At 35.6% G+C, this 19022-nt stretch overlaps 1 long non-coding RNA gene across 1 annotated transcript in view; it reads left to right on the top strand.

Annotated features, from left to right (window-relative positions):
- The window catches only part of LOC310908063, a 54459-nt gene extending 37751 nt beyond the window's left edge, over positions 1-16708 (top strand). The window contains exon 3 of the long non-coding RNA XR_014589775.1: positions 16607-16708. This is a non-coding gene — a long non-coding RNA (uncharacterized lncRNA). The remainder of the gene's footprint in view (positions 1-16606) is intronic.
- Positions 16709-19022: the final 2314 nt, after the last annotated feature.

Raw genomic sequence — 19022 nt, 5'->3', positions numbered from 1 at the left:
GGGACAGGAACGTCTGGGTCACTACATGGTAGTCCCCTACATGGCAGACATGTTCCATTCATTAAGCTCCTCTTAAAACTTGCCTGTTGCATTAGCAGGGCTGCTCTACAATCTTGCAGTTTTGTGACTAAAATGCTTTTTTCTCCTTCCCAGTTTGATTTGAACACACAGTGTATTTACCATTATATTTTTTTCAGTCTTCTTCCTCTTTAGAATTTATTTTAAATTTTCTTCTAAGCAGAACCTCAATTCCCTATCAATAAAGCATCTTCCTCTGTTTTGGGGCTGCTCACTTCCACGAGCATGAGTGAAGATAGTTGCTCAGCCAAGGATTGCCTTGCTTCCCATCTCAGAAATAGCACGACCTATGGTCACATGTGTCTTCTCCAACTTCTGGATTTCAGGGTGGTCCTGTGATCAACCACTGTTCCTGATTCTTCTCAGCCTTGTTAGCACTTCCACATCTTTTGATGTGTCTGTCCTCTTCAGCTAACGAATCCCTGGTTCATTTAAAAAGCACTTGCACATTTCCCTTGTAACATCCACCCATTTCTATTTATCATTGTAATCCTGAAAGTATTTCAGTCCTTCTCATATGATCATCTGATCAAGCTGAATATTGGCAATACCTCTTCACTTTAGAGCATCGAGAAACCTCATGATCATCCTCCAGACTTTTGTACTGCTTTCTATGGTGAAACTGCTAAATAAAATCTGTCCCCAAATGTGCTACATTGTTCTCTTCTCAGCACTACTGGTGGTCTTAAAATTACCAGTAGCATTTTCTCTCCAATTTTTGTCAGGGAAATTAATGTCTCCTAATACAACGCCTTGCAAAATTATTTCTACATTGATGCTAAAACGAACACTTGCAACATATAAAACTGATCTTCAAGATCTTTTCATAAAATAATTTTCCTAATTTCATCCCCAGATTGAATATTTAATGTCTTCTATGTGTGCTCCTTTATCTCATTATTTTTCAGCATTCTGGATTTAAAAATGTGTCATGCCTACCCAGTGCATTTGCCTTCTTCTCTGAGTACTGCAAATCCTTCAACAGATATTTCTCAGTCCTTCTAGCTCTTCTATTACACCTTTTTGTTTTCTCTATAGTACTTAAACTCATGTAATGTATCCACTGTTCACATTCCTTCATTTTTAATTTTAGGTTCTTTATCTTATTTTTTTTCAGTCTTTGCCTGTTTCAATTCTTTCCTTCTGATTTCATTCAATTCTCTAGCCAAATTACATGATTTTAGCTGCAGCATCAATTTGACTGTGACTCTACTCATTAATAATTTCTCTTTATTCCTAAACTTTCTAGCTTTTAGTTGTATTTTTTTCCACCCTTTACCTAATTTCACTGTTGCTGTGAAATAAAACATGAGTATTATTTGGAGTTTACATAAGTGTCTCTCAGCATTCTCTCTGCATCTATTTGTTTAAAACTTTCCTTATGAATTAGCAACTTAGTTCCATAAGCTGGAACCCACAAACCATCTCAGTAGCCCTGTTTTTTATACTATCATTGCTTTTTTCTCTCTCACTGGAAAAGATAGCAATGCTATTGAGGTTCCCTGGTTTGCTCCTCCTAAAATTCTTCCTGTTCGGCCTACTGCAAATATAGCAATGCTGTGTTTTTCTCACAACAAAGACTCTTTGTCAATTTGTCTCTACTTCTATGCATCCCAGAGTCTGAAAACCAATATACCTTTTTGTCTGTTCAGGAGACAAGCCCATTGATGACTCTTAGTGGGCAATACCAATCACACAATCTGTTTTCCATGAGGCCCTAAAGAGTGTTCTTCTATTTGTTTTAAACTCATTTCATCTCATCTCTAATTCTTTTTCAAATCAGATGTGTATTGTCTATTCTCTCCATAGAGTTCTAATCCACAGCCATCTTTCATACTCATATCTTATTTTCTTGCATCAGCACCCTCTTCCTCTCTTCCTCTCTTCTTTCTGTTCTGCCTTTCATGTTTTCTTTTCTGTAGCACCTGGATTCTGTTACCCTATATCTCTTCAGATATCCTATTTTTCGTCTGCTACTTGGATGTTTCTTTGGATCTTCGTTTCCACCAAACTCTCTTTTCTACATCTTCATCATCAAAAGTTATCTACACCTCTGCAATTACTTGTGCCATATTTTCCTGCTCCATCATGACCCATCTCTGATGTTGGACTTGACTTATGGTTGCTCTTCTAGTAGTCCCAAGTTCTCTTCTAGGAGTGTGAGTAACCTTTCAGCTGAGTAAACTTTCAACCAAAAGTACCTTCTGCCATAAATGCTCTGGAAGATAATACTCACCCCACAAATTCTGCAGCTGTGTCTCCTCTCTTACTTGAGGCACTAGCATCTTTCATTCGCAGTCTCTAGCAGTAGTAAAACATTAGGGCAAAATGCAGACTTCAGCACATAATCTCCTCCTGTATCTATTTTAATGGTTTTGCACATTTTCCATTATCTAAAAGAGTAAGAACTTAGGGTGATCTGTCTGCATAAATCAAAATCTGTAATTAATTTGGTCAAAGTTTTCAAAAATAGGAGTTTAAACTCCCAAGTCTGTATTAGGGCAATGGCTTGGATTTCCCAAATGCATGGCCATCCACATTTCCCAGTGACTGAACTGGAACAAAATGGAGACTTCAGGGCTTCACTTTAGGCACCTCAAAACAAATCTTGACCACAGACTACGTACCAAAATCCTTACAATTTAAAAAAACAAACACTGTCATCTAAAATGTGGAAGTGAAGAAGTGCCTGCAACAATGGACAGGTAATGACTTTAGAAAGGATCTGTAGAAAAATATAGATCAAAAAAATGCAAAATTCACTTCTATTATATTACTGGGAAGCTCTGGATTTACAAGGACTGCAAATTAATTTTACAGTCTAGCAGTAGTTGAAACTGCAGTTATATAGGGAAATTAAATAGGATACAAACCTGATTATCACCGTATCCTTATGACCCTTGACCAGAAAAAGGTAGCAATGATAAATTGAGACAAACAGCATTATATTAACAATACCTCATTATGATGTGAAGAAGTGACATTTTTAGGAGGAAATTTTCTGAATATCGGAACAGCCACCTTCAGAAGCTCCCAAAGTGTAATTGGGAAGGGAACCATGCCAAAAAGATCATAAACACCTTGATACAGCTGTGAGATGTCAATGTTATATAGAGAATGCATCCTAATAGGAAAAGAGGACAATCCTTGCCAAAGAGGTATATAGACACTGTATTTTTAGCATGTCTGGAGTTCCCAAGAAAGTTAGTGGAAATTTCCACCCAATAAGAAGGGCTATTAGCTCCTTTTCCCAAAGAAAACTTAAAGACGATTTGGTAATGAGTAAATGTGTTTAAAAATTCATTCTTAGTAGTATTTTCTTTCCCCTAATAAAGCAAAAGTTATAATTACTTGGTGAGAAATCATAGCTGTGAATAGCTAGTTATTGTTGGCATTACAGTCAAGCACCACCACATTTTTTCCCACCTACTGTGCAGCATAGCTGGCAAGTCTCTGAAAATTAATGACCTACTCAGAAACAGATCCTTGGACAATATTTTGTGAAGGCTGAAATGGTCTTTACTGCTAATATTGAGGGATAAGCAGCTATGCAGAACCAAGAGAACACCAGGAAAGACTATGTAAGTGTATCAATCAATCCTCTCCATCTTTTTCTTGTCCCTAGCATAGAGTCAGTCATTGACTCCTGACTTCCAGTGTGAGTTACTAAACTCCAGTATAAAGCTAATATTCTAGTAAAAACAAATTACACTTAAAATCAAATTTCTGGTGAAAACCGATGAAAAAGAAGCCTAAAGGGCCATTTTTCAGTCTTGTTTGCTCACTTTTGTGTGTTTTTCTCTTTTTATATCCAGAATTTTTTTTTTTTCACATACACAAATCCTGAGAGTAGAAAATGCTATTTAGCAAGGCATCAAAAATATTTTTTTCTGGCAGAGCTATGTTCAGGAACTTGTGCTGATTATAGCACAATACATTGATATTGCACAATATTGCACAATAATATTAACCTGTCCAACATTCTTTGTGTGAATAGAATAGCTGCCTTCAGTTACAAAACTCTTCACAGGAATTCTAATGGCACAGAGACTGAGCAGACAGATCTCTCTAAAAAGAGAGTGAAACAAATGACTTACCTTCTTTCAAAGGAAATTGTTGCAATTAACATCACCACATTGAACATTTACTGAAAAACTATGTTAGATGGTAATGTTCATGGAAAAAGAACTTCACCGGAAATTTAAGTAATCAGGTTTCATATTCTGGTAAAATACTTCAAATTCATTGTAACAGAGGGCCTGTGCAAACCAGAATCTGTTCATTTACCTAATACACTCCCTTACACCTGCAAAGTTCTAAATTACTGTATCAGTTACCAGGAAGAGAGGACCAAGCCCCAAAAATCAAATACAGGAACATGTGAGAGTATATGCACAATCTGAAACATTTTCAAATTTTCTGAAATCCAATGTGTTCCAATAATTACAGACTTCCCAACAAATTATCAATCTGTTTTCTATCAAGAAGACAATTGCATCAAGAGGACTCACTTGGAGCCCAATGCTGAGTAATAAACCACCCATGCAGTTTCCATTTTTGACTTCTTGGTTTTGGGGGGGGTGTGTGAAATAAGCTGCAGATGACAGTCAAAAGCACAGACTTTGGTAGCTTTTTTCCAATGAATGTCTTTTCCTGGACACTTGCTGTTCTGGATTTTTATAGTGTGAAAGTAAAGAGAAACAGTTGTGCAGTTTAACTGAGATTTCATTTGAAGGAATTGCATGATGGTTTCATTACTGAGATGGCAAGTACAGCTCAATCTAGTCAATATGGAATTTCCTTTTTCCATTCTCTAGATATAACAGGATACAACAGGCAGTGAAATAGGCACTTAGTCACTGGGTTTTTTTACAAATCCTTTTAATTCCCTTATTGCCCAATCCTGCAGTTGTTGTGAACTTGCCAACATTTTTCTTGACATAATTCCTGCAAAAGCAGGGCCTTGAATGTGAATTATAATTAAAATAATCTATAGGTGCTATCCATGGATTACCAACCATAAAACTAGAAATTATATATATATATATATATATATATAAACAGAAATAATGTGACTTTTTTTCTTTTTTTTAATACACCGTCTAATAGGCTAAGTAAATGTGAAAACTATTGGCCTGGTTCATGACATTGCATCCTTTTATTCCTCACAAGACTTGCCACCACAAGAAAGTGCCATTGACAGAATGTGCTTTCCTATATTCAACATATGCTTTAAGTACTGCAGGAACTAACTTTTGAGTACTCTCTGAAGGGTATTCAGAAGTCTGGTCATAATTTCCAAGAAAATGCAGAAGCAATGAGATTTGCAGACATAGGCTTAATTCTGGCTGCAAAGAGATAATTATATGGAATTTGATTCAGAGTGTTGGAGTTTCCTTCTTAGTGACTGAGCATCTACCATGCAGTCAAGTCCACACACCCATGTCCTAGGAATGGTTATCTGTCTCATCTTTTCCTTTCTCTGAAGAAATCTCACATTTTTTACCTGGCCTTTTATAGGCTCTTTCACACCCTCTCTTTGGAGTTAAATCTATTGAGGTTTTTGTCTTAGGTCTTTTGTCTTTTTTCTTAGGTCTTTTCTGACCTTATGTAAATGTACATTCGGATGAACTCCAGACTACTACTTTTATGAATAATAAATATTGATAATGAATAATAGGATGAAAGAGAAATATAGAGACTTAAGAAAAGACTGCAAAATTACTGTGCACAAATTTTCTATTGGTTATTTTTCAACCTTTTCTAATATTGTGGAAACAGAATAGACCAAATCCAGCCAGGAGAAAAAAAGCAGTTATTTTTTCCAAGTAAAACTGGCAGAATTTGACTGGTAACATTCAAACATGAGCAATATCAATGATATTGTACTAAATTAATGATTTGTATCAGGAATATTGTGGCCAGGAGAACTAGACAGGTGATCATCTCCCTGTACACAGCACTGATGAGGTTGCAGCTTGAGTCTTGTGTTCAGTTTTGGGCCTCTCATTGCAGGAAAGAAATTGAGGTGCTGGAGCAAGTCCAGACAGTGGCAATGATGCTGGTAAAGGGTCTAAAGCACAAGTCTGACAAGGAGTAGATGAGGAAACTGGGATTGTTTAGTGTGAAGAAAAAGAGGCTAAGGGAAGACCTTATTGTCCTCTATACCTACTTAAAAGGAGCTTGTGTGAGGTGAGAGTCAGTCTCTACTCGCAGGTAAGAAGCGACAGGATGAGAGGAAATGGCCTCAGGTTGCACAAAGGGAAGTTTACATTAGATATTAGGAAAAAAATTCCATGGAAAAGGTTTTCAAGCATTGGAACAGGCTTTATGAGGAAGTGGTTGAGTCACTATTCCTGGAAATGCTCAAAAAGCATGTGGATATGGCATTTGAAGACATGGTTTAAGGGTGAACATGGTGGTGGTGTTAGATGACTTATAGGTCTTTTCTAACCTTAAGAATTCTAAAATTCTATTTTTTTATTATTATTATTTTTTATTTTTTTTATTTTTTTTTTTATTTTATTTTTATTTTTTTCCCTGAAAAAGCCAGTCATCTCTTGAAGTTATTGGGAAATTGCATTGTGTCACCTGGTACTGGATCCACATTGAGATATAATTACCAAATATAATTTTTTTATAAATAGGTAATATAAACTTTTGTTAATGATGTCACCTTGATTTCTTATTAAAGCTTCCATCCACTTTCTTCAGTACTGTTCCATGCCTCTCCTCCTTGACAATTTGACTATCTTTTAAAACACTCCATTTCCTCTGAGGATGAAATAATAGGGAAAAGAATCCTCATGCAAGAAGAAACAAGACCGCATCTCTGATTGTTCCAGATTGTTCTCACTTTCATACATCTTTAGACTGCACTGTACCTTGTGTTATTTCACTTAATGGTCTATTAAAATCTTTATATTCCATGAAATCTGTACAAACACATTGCTTCCATTACTTATTCTTTTCACACCAGTGTTAACGATCAGCAAGAGCTTCATCAGGATTGCAAAAATACCAATTCATTCTCTAAATCAAAGGCAGTATTCAATGTTTATATACTTTTTAGGCCATTTCATTTACCAATGGCAAGTTTTTGTATGTTTGGTTCTAAAGACAGATAATGTGTGTGAGTATTCAGACATGTTTTGAACACTCCAAATACATTCTGAAAAATAGTGTATGGAATTTTTTCCTCTTTCACTTGCCTGCAGCCCTCTCTTCTCAATCTCTCACCTTCATACATTTTTTATTAGTGCTGTAATTTAAATATAAAATGAGCTTACCATTCACCTAGGCTAATCAGATCTGACTACATATGAATGATATTTGGGATTGTGCCCTGCATGAGGACATTCGCTAACTCCCTGAGGTCATAATTTTACTGTTGAGGTTTATGATCAGGAGGACTAATCAGTCTTGTGATGCAGACTTCAGGATTTCATTATTATGAAAATAAGTTTTTTCTCCAACTGTTGAAAGAAACTAGAAGTACAACTCACTGTTTTATATTCATTTGATGGATTGTTTCAAATTTGTTTTTCCTTACTCTGCTTTAGGAACCAGATCTGTGTTCTAAGAAAAAAATGAAGAAAAAATTTAAAAGATTTTATGAAGTGTAGAAAGTGCTCCAGCCTTTTTTAATTGTGTGATGCACACATAAGGCAAGAGCATAAGCCCACAAAATTTCACAATGGTAGCACACAAGAATCTTCAACAGTACGTGAAGTGGGACAATTTCTTGCCTTGCTGCCTTCTCAGGTGACCTACATTGAGAAATACTTCAAGAATCAAATTCTTTTCAAGATCCCTGAAGCCCAGAGGTTTCTCCCATGCATTCAGCTGCACAGTCTTGGAAAGAGGAAGCAAACAGCTTGCATTTTATTTCCACACATAGTGGTTGGTCTCAATTTTCCAAACAAATATATTTTCCTCTGTTATCATGAGTCCAGTATCCTCTTTCTCCATCTTTTCCACTCAAAAATATACTTATTGCATAATGTCTTGTGGGTGAAGGTCCTGAATTAATAGTACACTTTCACATCCTAGGATTTTAATGGCTTTTAACCATAAAAAGGCCCCATGACAGTGAAGCTCTGAAATCATGCTGACTTTTAAGCAGATGCCTGATATCACAGCTTAGCACAACACATAACTATGCACTGAAACATATATTGGACTGGTTCCTAGCAGTGACATGCTTTACATGCTTGAAGTGCAGTCTGCTCACATGCCTTTCTAAATATCATTTACTTATCTTTGGGGGGAAAAAATACTGTTTCAGAGTGCCACCTGGCAAAGAAAAGTAAGATATTTAGCATAAGCAAGCATATGTGGCGTGTCTTCTCAGGGAGCAGAATGCATCAAGAGGTTCCACTTACATTAACTTAACAAGTAGGAGCCCTAGCCACGGATCATATCTGCAGAACACAACAGAAACACAGTCTCTCCTCCAAAAACCATTATTCTAGAAGAATGAGAAAAGTGATAGAGATGAAAAAAAGGCTTGAAAATCTTTCAGACAGTGGTAAGAAGTGAAATCAATCTTTGTCTGCTATACAGTTATGGTTGCACCCTAGCAGTCTACCCACTGATGTTTTTTGCAGGCATCATTTTGAAGAAAGCTGTGAAGAGTAAACATAAAGTGGCTTAGCATTGCAAATTTTACAGAGAGCTCTTCCCAATTGTATCGTGCAGCATCACTTGACAAACTTTTATTAGAAACATTAACAACTGAAAAAGCCCTTTGCAGTGAAATTATTTAAGCTGACCATCAGGGACTCTGCTTCCCTTACTGATTAGCTATTAGTGCTGATAGGCAGCACTACAAAAGACTTAAATTTATTACAATCATGAGGGAAATCATCAAAGAGAAAGAAATAATTTATAAGATCCACATTACCACTGGGTAATTTTTTGTGTTTTTCCTGAATCTTTTGTAACTTTCCTAACATTTTCCTCACTTGATAATTTTTATTTACCTTTCCTTTCCTCTATAGACTCAAGTAAAAAAATCGTAAGTTCTACTTCTAATCAAGTAAGCAATCTAGCCTTTATTTTGTTTTCAGTATTTTTAAGTGTGACTCACCTTGAGGTTTCTTGTATAAAAATTTACAGAAGTTGAAAATAGAATTTTTATTCTTCAATATTCAAATAATTTAGCAGGAAAAATTGTTTCTTTCTGAGCCCTTTAATACAGGCTGAATTCAATAGCAGAAAGGAAGCAGCTAAAATTGACTTCAATATATGAAATATTTACAGTAAAAAAATAGCACTCTTTGTTAGTTCCAGAAATAATAATAAAAGTTTTCTTCATACATATTTTTTAATTACAAACTGGTATCTTACTCTAAAAAATATTTTTGAACTCTATTTGAAATATCTCTAGGTTTATATTATGAAACACAGCTTGGCATGTTTTTTCTTTGATACACATGATTTACAAATATGCCACATCAGCTCCACACTCCTTGTTTTAAAATTATTTATAGTTTTATAGCTCATACTTACAATGTTATGACAGTAGAAATGGCCTTCACCAATGGGCTTAATCCTCTCCATACTTAGCATAAAAGATAGGAGCTCAATGGTTCCTCATATTTATGTATGCAAAGGCACTGAATATGTAAGTGTTCCTTGAAAAGTGTTGCATAAAATTAGTTGACAGAAGAGATGTGTAACAGGTCCCTGTTTTGTTCCTCTGTTGGTCAGATCTGTAGGCTGTGTTGTCATGTCCAGTAGCTTTATTTTATTTGAGTGTGATTCATGAACGTGTAAATATGATGTTTGATAATACCAGGTCTTATTCTGAAATGTTCAATTGAATTTTGCTTCAATAAAAAAGATGGAGGAAAAAAATCAAGAATATCAAGAGTTCAGCAGAAGAAGAACTGTATAAGCAAAACTACAAATATAATTGAAAGGCTGGATTCAAGCTCTTTTGAGCAGCAAAGCAGTTTAATTTGGAGGAATCTTGATCACATAACAGCAACTAATTTGAAAACTCATTCACTCCTAAGGATTATGGTAGAGGAAATTATTTGGGGCCAAAGAATCTTAGAGTGTGTGAGATTTTATCACCATTAGTACGTGTTATTCTCAGTAAGAACAGCAGGATTTAGCAAAATACAAAGAATGTCTCACAATGTTTTCTTACAAAACTGTGGTCTTTTTTAAAGGGGAAAAAAGAAAAAACCTTTGGGTATGCAGGCAGTTTTGGAGATAGAAATCCCCATCCCAAACTCAACTCTTAAAGTGCATGGGAAGATGGAATGCAGAGGCTGACAGAAAAGATTTAGAAGTTCAAACAGGAAGGTAAATGAAGCAGTGCAAGAAAAGCAAAACAATTTCCACTGACTGATCACCATAGTCTAATTAGAGCACCAGCATTGTATCCAGTTCCCTCACCTAGCAGCCACTGAGGCATAACGACATAAAAGAAATCACCAAGAGATTAGGGAAGCAATAAGCAGTGGAAAGTTCCATGAAGTGTTCCTGCTGCAGGTGGCTTACAGGGATGCTCAGAAATGGACACCTCACATGTATTTGGTCATAAATACATCAGTCAGGAGATCTGAATTAGAGTCAGTATTGTCTGTATTGAATGACTTTGACAGTAATGCACTGTTTACTATTTATACCTTTAACATAGAAAATTATTTCGAAATTAGTTTTTGGACATCAGCTCAAAACTTTTTCAATTGTCTGACTGAGGTATATGTATTACAGTGCATAATGCCAGTAAAATTGTTTTTCTGAAATTAAGTCTTTGTTGTGACTGTTTCCCACTTTAATAACATGGAAAAGTTGGATTGTTTTTCCAAGAATCTGTGGTTTGGTGTAAGATATAGCAAGTTACTCAATCATGCATTACATTTCTATGAAGGGGCCTAACCCACATCATGACTTATAGCTCCAAATTGGTGTCCTAAAGAGTACCATATTTTATTAGCCTAACCTTGTCATGGTCATTCATGGTGAATAGAATGTGACATATTTAGGAGAAATGCATAGATAACGTATAGATGCTGAACCACAGACACAGACTATACAGTGGCATTTGGTTTACAGGGAGTTGCTTAGCTATGCCTCCTTCTCCACTGTGAAACATGAGCTCTTCAGTCTCACTTCCATGTGACAATCTTTTATTCTCCATATGCCCTTTTAATGGTTATTTTCCCCTTTTTCAGAAATAACCTATTGTATCTTTTGTTTGAGTTGATGCTCCTTGCCTAGGAAAGATGTTGGGCTTAGGTGCAAATCATGTAGGTTGCTGTACATGGCACAAGTTGCAGGGAGCGGAAGGACAATGTCAGCCTTACTCTTTACCTTCTCTGTATTCTCAGGAGGATTTGGGGCAATAAGAAATACCTGGGCAGAGAAAACCACCTTATTTCCTCTGCCAGCAAGGAGGCCTGTAAAAGGTCAATGGCTCAACGGCTGTACCAATACTACCTGGCCCAGGTCACTTCCACTCCCCTTTGGAGCAGCAAACAGCAAAAGTGTCAACTTACCAGGTGTACTCTGGGCAGTATGGTGAAAGGTATTTCAAGCCAATTCTTGCCTTGTTATGATGATAATCATATTTTGGCTTCCTCTCAGGTTCCATTTCATCTATCTCCAGAGCTGTTCATTTGTGATTAGTTTTTGGGCAGTGGTCTAAATATGCTGCCCATATAGAGCCAGCTTAGAGCTATGGTTTATAAAGAAGTGTAGTTCAGGTAGCAGCAGCTTTCATATGACTTCTAGTTGCACTGCCATACAGTAAAACAGATTTTAAAATGGTAGAAGTATATAGGATTTAATTTTGAAGGTAAAATTTCTCTTTCTGCATGGCATAACTAGCATATTCTAAGGCATATTCTAGCCTTAACATCAGTTCATAATAATATACCCTATTTTTAAAATCCAAGTAGAATTAACTTACTGGACTTATTTTTTAGGGATCTATCATTAATTTCATTATTGAGGCTTATCATTTTTATAATAGGAATTTGCTAATAGTCAAGATCAAAATCTCTTAATCTTGGTGCTTTATAATGGGGGTATCTATGAAGACTTACACACATCAACACTGGTTTTTAATTATGTATGCATAAAATTTATAAAGACATAGCCATGTAAGTCCTTCACATATATATGTGTACATACACATACAAAAGGTGCTGAAATATACATATACATATAAAAATAATTGCTACATAAAGATATCAACAATTTTGGATCCTTACTTTGTCACCAGTAGTATCAATTTCTAACAAAACCAAGGAAAATCTCTCTGTATCTAAGCTGGCCTTTTATTTTCACATTTTATTGCAAATAACCATCCACTTATTACAGGAATAACATGTAAGAGTAGGGTCAAAACTGTAGAGATCTACAGGCTGACCTTTATTTCTTCATAATCAAAAAAGTTTTTTAATATGACTAAATACAAGGAGAGCCATATAAAGAATGACAACAGCAAGTCAAATTGAAAAGAACAAAGTTATTATCCTAAATCACAGAATCACCAGAAAATTTTTCAAAATCATATTATTGACTAAGGTCTGTTTCCATTGTGTTGTAGACAGAGAACACAGTCCTTGAAAAGAGGGATGTATAACAGTGTCAGGAGTGGTAATTTCTGAGTAAGACAGTATTAATTAGATCATTGCTGAAACACACCACTGTCTGCACTTCTAAAGGAATCTTGGTGGCAGGGTCTCAGAAAAGAACTACAAGAATAGAAAATGGTCTGGGAATAGTTTATTTGCAGCAAGAGAGTGATAGAAGCTCTAGTCACATAGTTAATTAAGAAAATGACCAGATCATATTCTACAAATCCATGTGGGGAAGAGATTTTGATAGCAAATCAATTTTTAGCACAGCAAAGGAAGGCATAATAAGACCCAAAAATTATACTGAAAATGGTGAATGGAGTTTTCCAGCCATCTAGTATTCTGATAAACAGAAATCAGGCTTCTCATAATCTCTCATTTCTCAGCTTACAACAACATTTTGTATTTTCTCTACAGTACCTTTCTAAAATGCTTTGCAGCTCTTACTGCTGGATCTCCTGTGTCATTCTCTGGGTCCTCAAGGCACTGCAGTTATTTTCATCAGCTATCCTGATTATCTAAGTTTCCCAATATTGTACTATCAGGATGCTCTATTCTCACTTTTCTTTTATGAATATCGGGGAAAATATTTCTCTTAATACAGATGGTTCCTTTTCAATATTGTCTTAAATCACCTACAATGGTCATCTCACAGCTGTGCTCTTAAATTCCACTTTGTCCAAGCAAGTAAGCAGTTCTCTTCTCAGCAGCATAATGAGTGCATTGTAAAAGGACAGAAAGAAAATGCCCCCTTTATTTCCTTTCTCTAGAAAATGAAGTCATTCTATTTAAAAGAAAAGGAAAACAGAATAGAACAGATTAAGTTAGTTTGACACGTCCTGCTTTGGTAAACCAATATTCCACTTCCCTTTTATCTCTAGCTTTAATGATCTTTCCCTTCAAAACCTGTTTTAAAGCTACATGGATTACTGAGCCAGACTGACAAATCTGCAATTGCACATAGCAGCTTCCTCTTCTTACACATAGTCAAAGCCCTTGTCTTTGCACTTAGTACTACCACTAATTCAGTAAGTTTGATTTATTATCATTACCACTAGATCTGTATTTTGGTGCAAATTCTTTAAAAGGACGGCCACTGCTGTGTTTGTTGCCCTTTCATTAAAATCACCTGTAATACTTTTTTTTCACTTCTTTTATAGTTATTTCCATTATTTTGTTCTCATTTATATTTAATTTTTCTCCTGTTGCCAGCAATCGTCAACTTACTGAAAAGCAGAGAAAATTACTCTTTTGTTTTATGTCAATAGCTATGGTTTCTTTAATCTCTTTACCATTCAGCTAATTATTTAAGGTTTTTAGCTTTTCTTCATCTCTAGGTGTCTCTATCCTTCTGTTTAGTGCATGAACACAGTGAAGAATTGCTGTAAAGTAATCATCTTTTTAACGTTTACTTTGTCCGCTGCTTCTCTGTGGTCATCTATGCCCATCTGGTGGTTAAATGCAAGGCAGCTGATTACTTTCAGTGAGGCTTGAGCTAGTGGGCTTTTTCATGACTGAGGTATGTTTACAGATAATTTCTGTGTTTCAGATGACAAGTGGTCACTTGTAGAGCTGTTGCTATTCACTGAAACCATCTTCTCTACCCACAACTTACCAAACTCTGGCCTTTTGAAATACTAAATCCACCTAAAGGTCTAAATCTCTGCATCCTTCTAACTAATTTTCCAATTGCCCAGTCTAAAGTTATTTTTTTTATAATGCCTTCCTTAAATGCAAACTGCTCCAACTACTTATAAGTTTATTAACTCTTTGAAATGCTCTCCATTTGTGTCAGAAATTGTTGGTGAAGAAATGTTTGTGCAGTAACAGCACACAGATGTAACTCTGTCTTCAGAATGGTATTTTCTAAAATACAACTAAATGAAATGTAAAATGAAAGTCTGTCATAATGATATGTTGTCACCAAAATGTCTTTCTCTAGTATAAGCAATGAACCAGATTATTTGAAATTTATATATTTTTCTGCTTGTAAGAGTGATTAAAACCATGATTCCTTGTACTTTTATTTGAAACTATGGGAATTACAAAAAATCCCTCAGACTGTTGGGGAAATGATTGACTTACGTTCAGTTTTCTAAATGTTTTGACCCCAGCAGTATCCAGGAGGTATCACATTGCACTGAATAAAGAACACAAACTATAATCCAGTCTAGAAAATGCCTCCTTTTAGTAAATACTTCCTTTTGTCACCTTTTGCACGCTTATATGTGTAGTCTGTGGAACCCAAAACTCTGAAATTTTGAACTAAAATTCCTTGGGATCTCCTCTTGTGATATCTCCCTGCCTTTTATTTAAGTGAAGTGATTCCGAAGCAAAAGCCAAGGAAACATTCTACACTTTTTGATGATGGAAGGTGAAACGTACTTCAGGGTGCAATTTTTAAGCATAATCTTGATACTGGCTTCTGTTTATTTCCAGAAAAAAAAAAAAAGAACTTCTAAGAAGATTAACTATAAAACTTTATTAGTTGCCTCTCAGTTACTGACTAATACTCTCCTCAGGCATGCATTTTTTCATAGTTTGACAAAAGTATCTACCTGAGTGAAACCATTTTCAAAGGAAAACCTCAATTTCATGACTGGATTTTAGTCCCTAGTTATATTTTCAAAATTTACACTTCAACAGTATAAAATGTCCTGCAAATCCCATGCCAATGCAACCAGCACCCCACATAGTAGGACATTTTTACATTGGCATGAATAATCCTGGCACCTCCCTTCCTGTGGGTTTGCTTTTTCTGTACATAGGCATTTAGTTTAAAATTTTGGGAGAAAATGTTATTTATACTTCTACCTACATAACATCTACATCAGTATAAACAACACTGATAATAAATAACAATACAATTATGCCTGGTTTGCTTTTTACATTTCCTTTATGTTAGCCCTAACCAATGCTGTATTGATTTTACATTTCTGAAGTGTTTTTCTGTTTTGAAGTCCTCTGCAGTGCAGGCCTCTATTACAGCAGAGTGCTTCTTGACCCTCATCATAATGGGCATGTTCCCAATACCTTTCTGGCACTCTCACTGGAGTGGAGTGCTCATGGTACATTCACTGGGATGTAGTGAGTGATACACATTTACATCTAGAATTTGGCCTACTCCATTATATTTCACGTCACTGTAAAACCCACCAGAAATAAGGAAAGTACGTTTTAATGGACGCTGTATTGTTTTTATAATGTACATCCTTCTTGAGAAAAGATTGTTTCTTTTCCCTGTTAGACTGAAGGGTTTCTTTTGATTGCAATTCACTCTTGATTTGACTGACTGACTGCAGACTCTACTTACCAAAAATTCTCATGGGGTTGGCTCATCACGATATCAGAGATCACGAGCCTTCTCAATGCATTAAAGATATGGTTACCAAGGAATAATAAAATGCAATTCAGAGAGGAAAAATTACAGGCTTTAACACAAGGATCACATAAAGATAGACCCAGAGACACAGGGATGATGGACCAGTGTTCCTTCTCCAGCATTTTTTTTCTGACAGAATCCTTCTTCTTAGCAAGATCAATACATATTTTATGAGAAAACCCAAAACAAAAATACAACAACAACAACAAAAGCTTTTATTCTACCAGACTGATTTCTTTTCATAAATATAAGTTGAATAACAGATAACTACGTTTCTTAAAGAAAAAACAGCATTTGAAAATTATTCTAAAATAACCTCCTGTGGTAAAAGACCCTCATAAAACTAGACATGAACCACAGACACAGGAGTTTTTGGCATGGATAGAACATACTTATAGGAACAGCACTGAAAGGATTACTTGGCTTTTCAAAAAACTTGCCCCTAGCAAGCATAGATAATCCTCAACAGACTTGAATAATAGAAAATTTTATTTAATATACAGTCCATGGGTTTTATGTTTAGAAGTGTTTTCTTTTTTTACAGATCACCATTTGCAAGCATGAATATATGGAAAATATACATGGAAAATGTAAAAACTGAAATGGAAGATCAAACTCATCCAGTTTTATAACAAACAAACAAACAAACACAAATTATACATGGAATTTAAACAGATGTCTTACATGTGGAGACTTATTTTCCCTCTCCCTTTAGTGTTTCTGTATGTAGTTATACTGCATGATATACAATTCTAAAATGCCAGAGAACTGTCATACAATACTCTTGTTTTCATTAGGTGAACAACCTATGCCAGAGCTCCCTGATCAAACACCATTCAACAGTCACACAAAATTCTATTACACAGAACAGAAAAAACCTTGCTATCGACACTCACACTTACTATAAATATTGTCTTCTTACTCAACTGATCTGCTTCCTCTCTGATTATTAGGTTTGTATCAACTGACATTATTAACATAAAAACCTTTGCCTAACTTTATTTCTATAAGCCCCACAAACCTAAAAAGTGCTTATTACTACATTTACTCACATTTATGCAGAACTAAAGAGTTGTTTGCTTGTTCTTATCAGACTCATGTTTTTCAATCCTATTAAGAAAATAGAATTAAATAGAAAACACCAAGAGACTAACTTATCCACATTTTTATAACTGCTGAGAAAATGTAGTTAAGAAAGATCACATTTTCATTATTTGCACTCACAGTTTGCAGCTTTGGCAGTTTACACAACACTTTTTTTTTTTACTTTATAAACTGAGCTCTTTTATTTTTGGGTTGTTGAGATTCAGCAAACATGAAACATAAAGATATCAGTTTTATTCACTTTTCAGGTATAAAAGTAAGCTTTACCTATCCTTGAAAATCCATTCCCAATCCTATGGTTCATGAAGCACAAACTGCCTCACCATGTGAGCTGTGCCTTCCTGCACACCTGACCTACTCCAGTTTCCTGGCCTATCTTCACAGCTCAAAGAGAATTACAGAAGATAAGTTCTGATGCAGTCGAGTGGCTACAGGGTACTGAAAGCAACATTAAATAAATGAACTATTGTTAGCTATCAGTTTGACTCTCTGCCAACCAGCTAAATGAATCACTTTGAAAAATTAAACAAAAAGAGGTTTAATTTGACATGACTGTTGTTTGACTTTCCGCTTTTTTGTTTTAGTGGGGACCCAAGGCTGATGCCATGCCATGCTAGGCAGACAATGAGCACCACATATTTGTACATTACCAACCCATAACTAATGCATTAAACCCTCTTATTTTTCACATCTATTGTTTGCTATTAGAAATCTGTAGTGCAGACTCGTAAGTCTACAATAAAGCCCCTGGATATTTTTCAATTAAAACTTCTTTATCCCCTTAAAATACTTAGCTGGTTTTCTTTGCTCTTTGCAAATAAGCCTGTAGGGATACTGAACACAGATAGCTGAACAATTTTGGGTATTTTAGCAGTTTATGTGTGTCCTTCAATCTCTTAGAAAAGGCAAAGGGCAGGAGAGGCAATAAAATGTTTTACACAGTGAATTTGTCTTGGTTGCGTAAAATGTTAATGTTGGAGTAAACCACCAGTTTGGCAAACAAAGTTAGCATGACGCCTGTTGCCTGGCCATTTACAGTTTTGTGTTTCTTCTCTTCAATAGGTTTCTTTGCCTTGTTGCTACTTACAATAAACACATTGGGCCAAATTTTCCACCCTGCTACAGCATGTGACCACATTGGCACTAATTCAGTAACACTGGTGTAACCAAGGCAGAGGAATTTGCTCTTCACATTTATAGTCTCCCTTTCATCTGAGAATATCAAAGAACAATCCTGACCAAAATCAGGTTCCAAGATCTAAACCCTCCAAAGTTTTGTGAGAGTGTAGAGCCAGCGTTTGCAGCCAGATCCATTTCTGATCCATATTTAAGTTACTTCTGCCTTGATCTGAGAGATGCCATTAGTTACAACACTCCCAACCTACACAGAATGGGAATCTGAAGGGAACATTGAGAATTATTAAAACCTGAGGCTTATTTCAAAATCAACTTCTTGTTTAGAGACATAATTGTGGTTCTAGAGGGCATAAGCCCAAAACAGTTCTGAATATTTTATTTCCTGCTTAGTGCAAACCCAATTGCATGAATAGTTTTCCTAAAAGAAAAAAAAAAGCCTATCTAAGGAATTTGAAAACTTAGTTTAAGTTGCCTGCAGAAAGAATTAAAATAAAGTGTTACTATGAAACACATTATTCCATGCCTTCTAATCAAAGTAGCAGAAAACCATTTCAGTTCCTTCAATCAGTCAATCAATTCACTCAATGTGTTACATTTCCTGCAAGGTTCAGAAACTAAAAAGTAAAAAATACAGAAGTGTCATCATTGCAGAAGAGAAGGAATTTTAAAAGAACCCACAGTAGGGGTCATTTGGATTGAGTTGGCCTCCATTACAAGGG

This window comes from Zosterops lateralis (assembly GCF_965231275.1).
Source record: "Zosterops lateralis genome assembly, chromosome: 4".
In the NCBI taxonomy this organism is placed as follows: domain Eukaryota; kingdom Metazoa; phylum Chordata; class Aves; order Passeriformes; family Zosteropidae; genus Zosterops; species Zosterops lateralis.
Note: the sequence above shows the minus strand (reverse complement) of the source record. Positions and strands in the feature narration are given on the sequence as shown.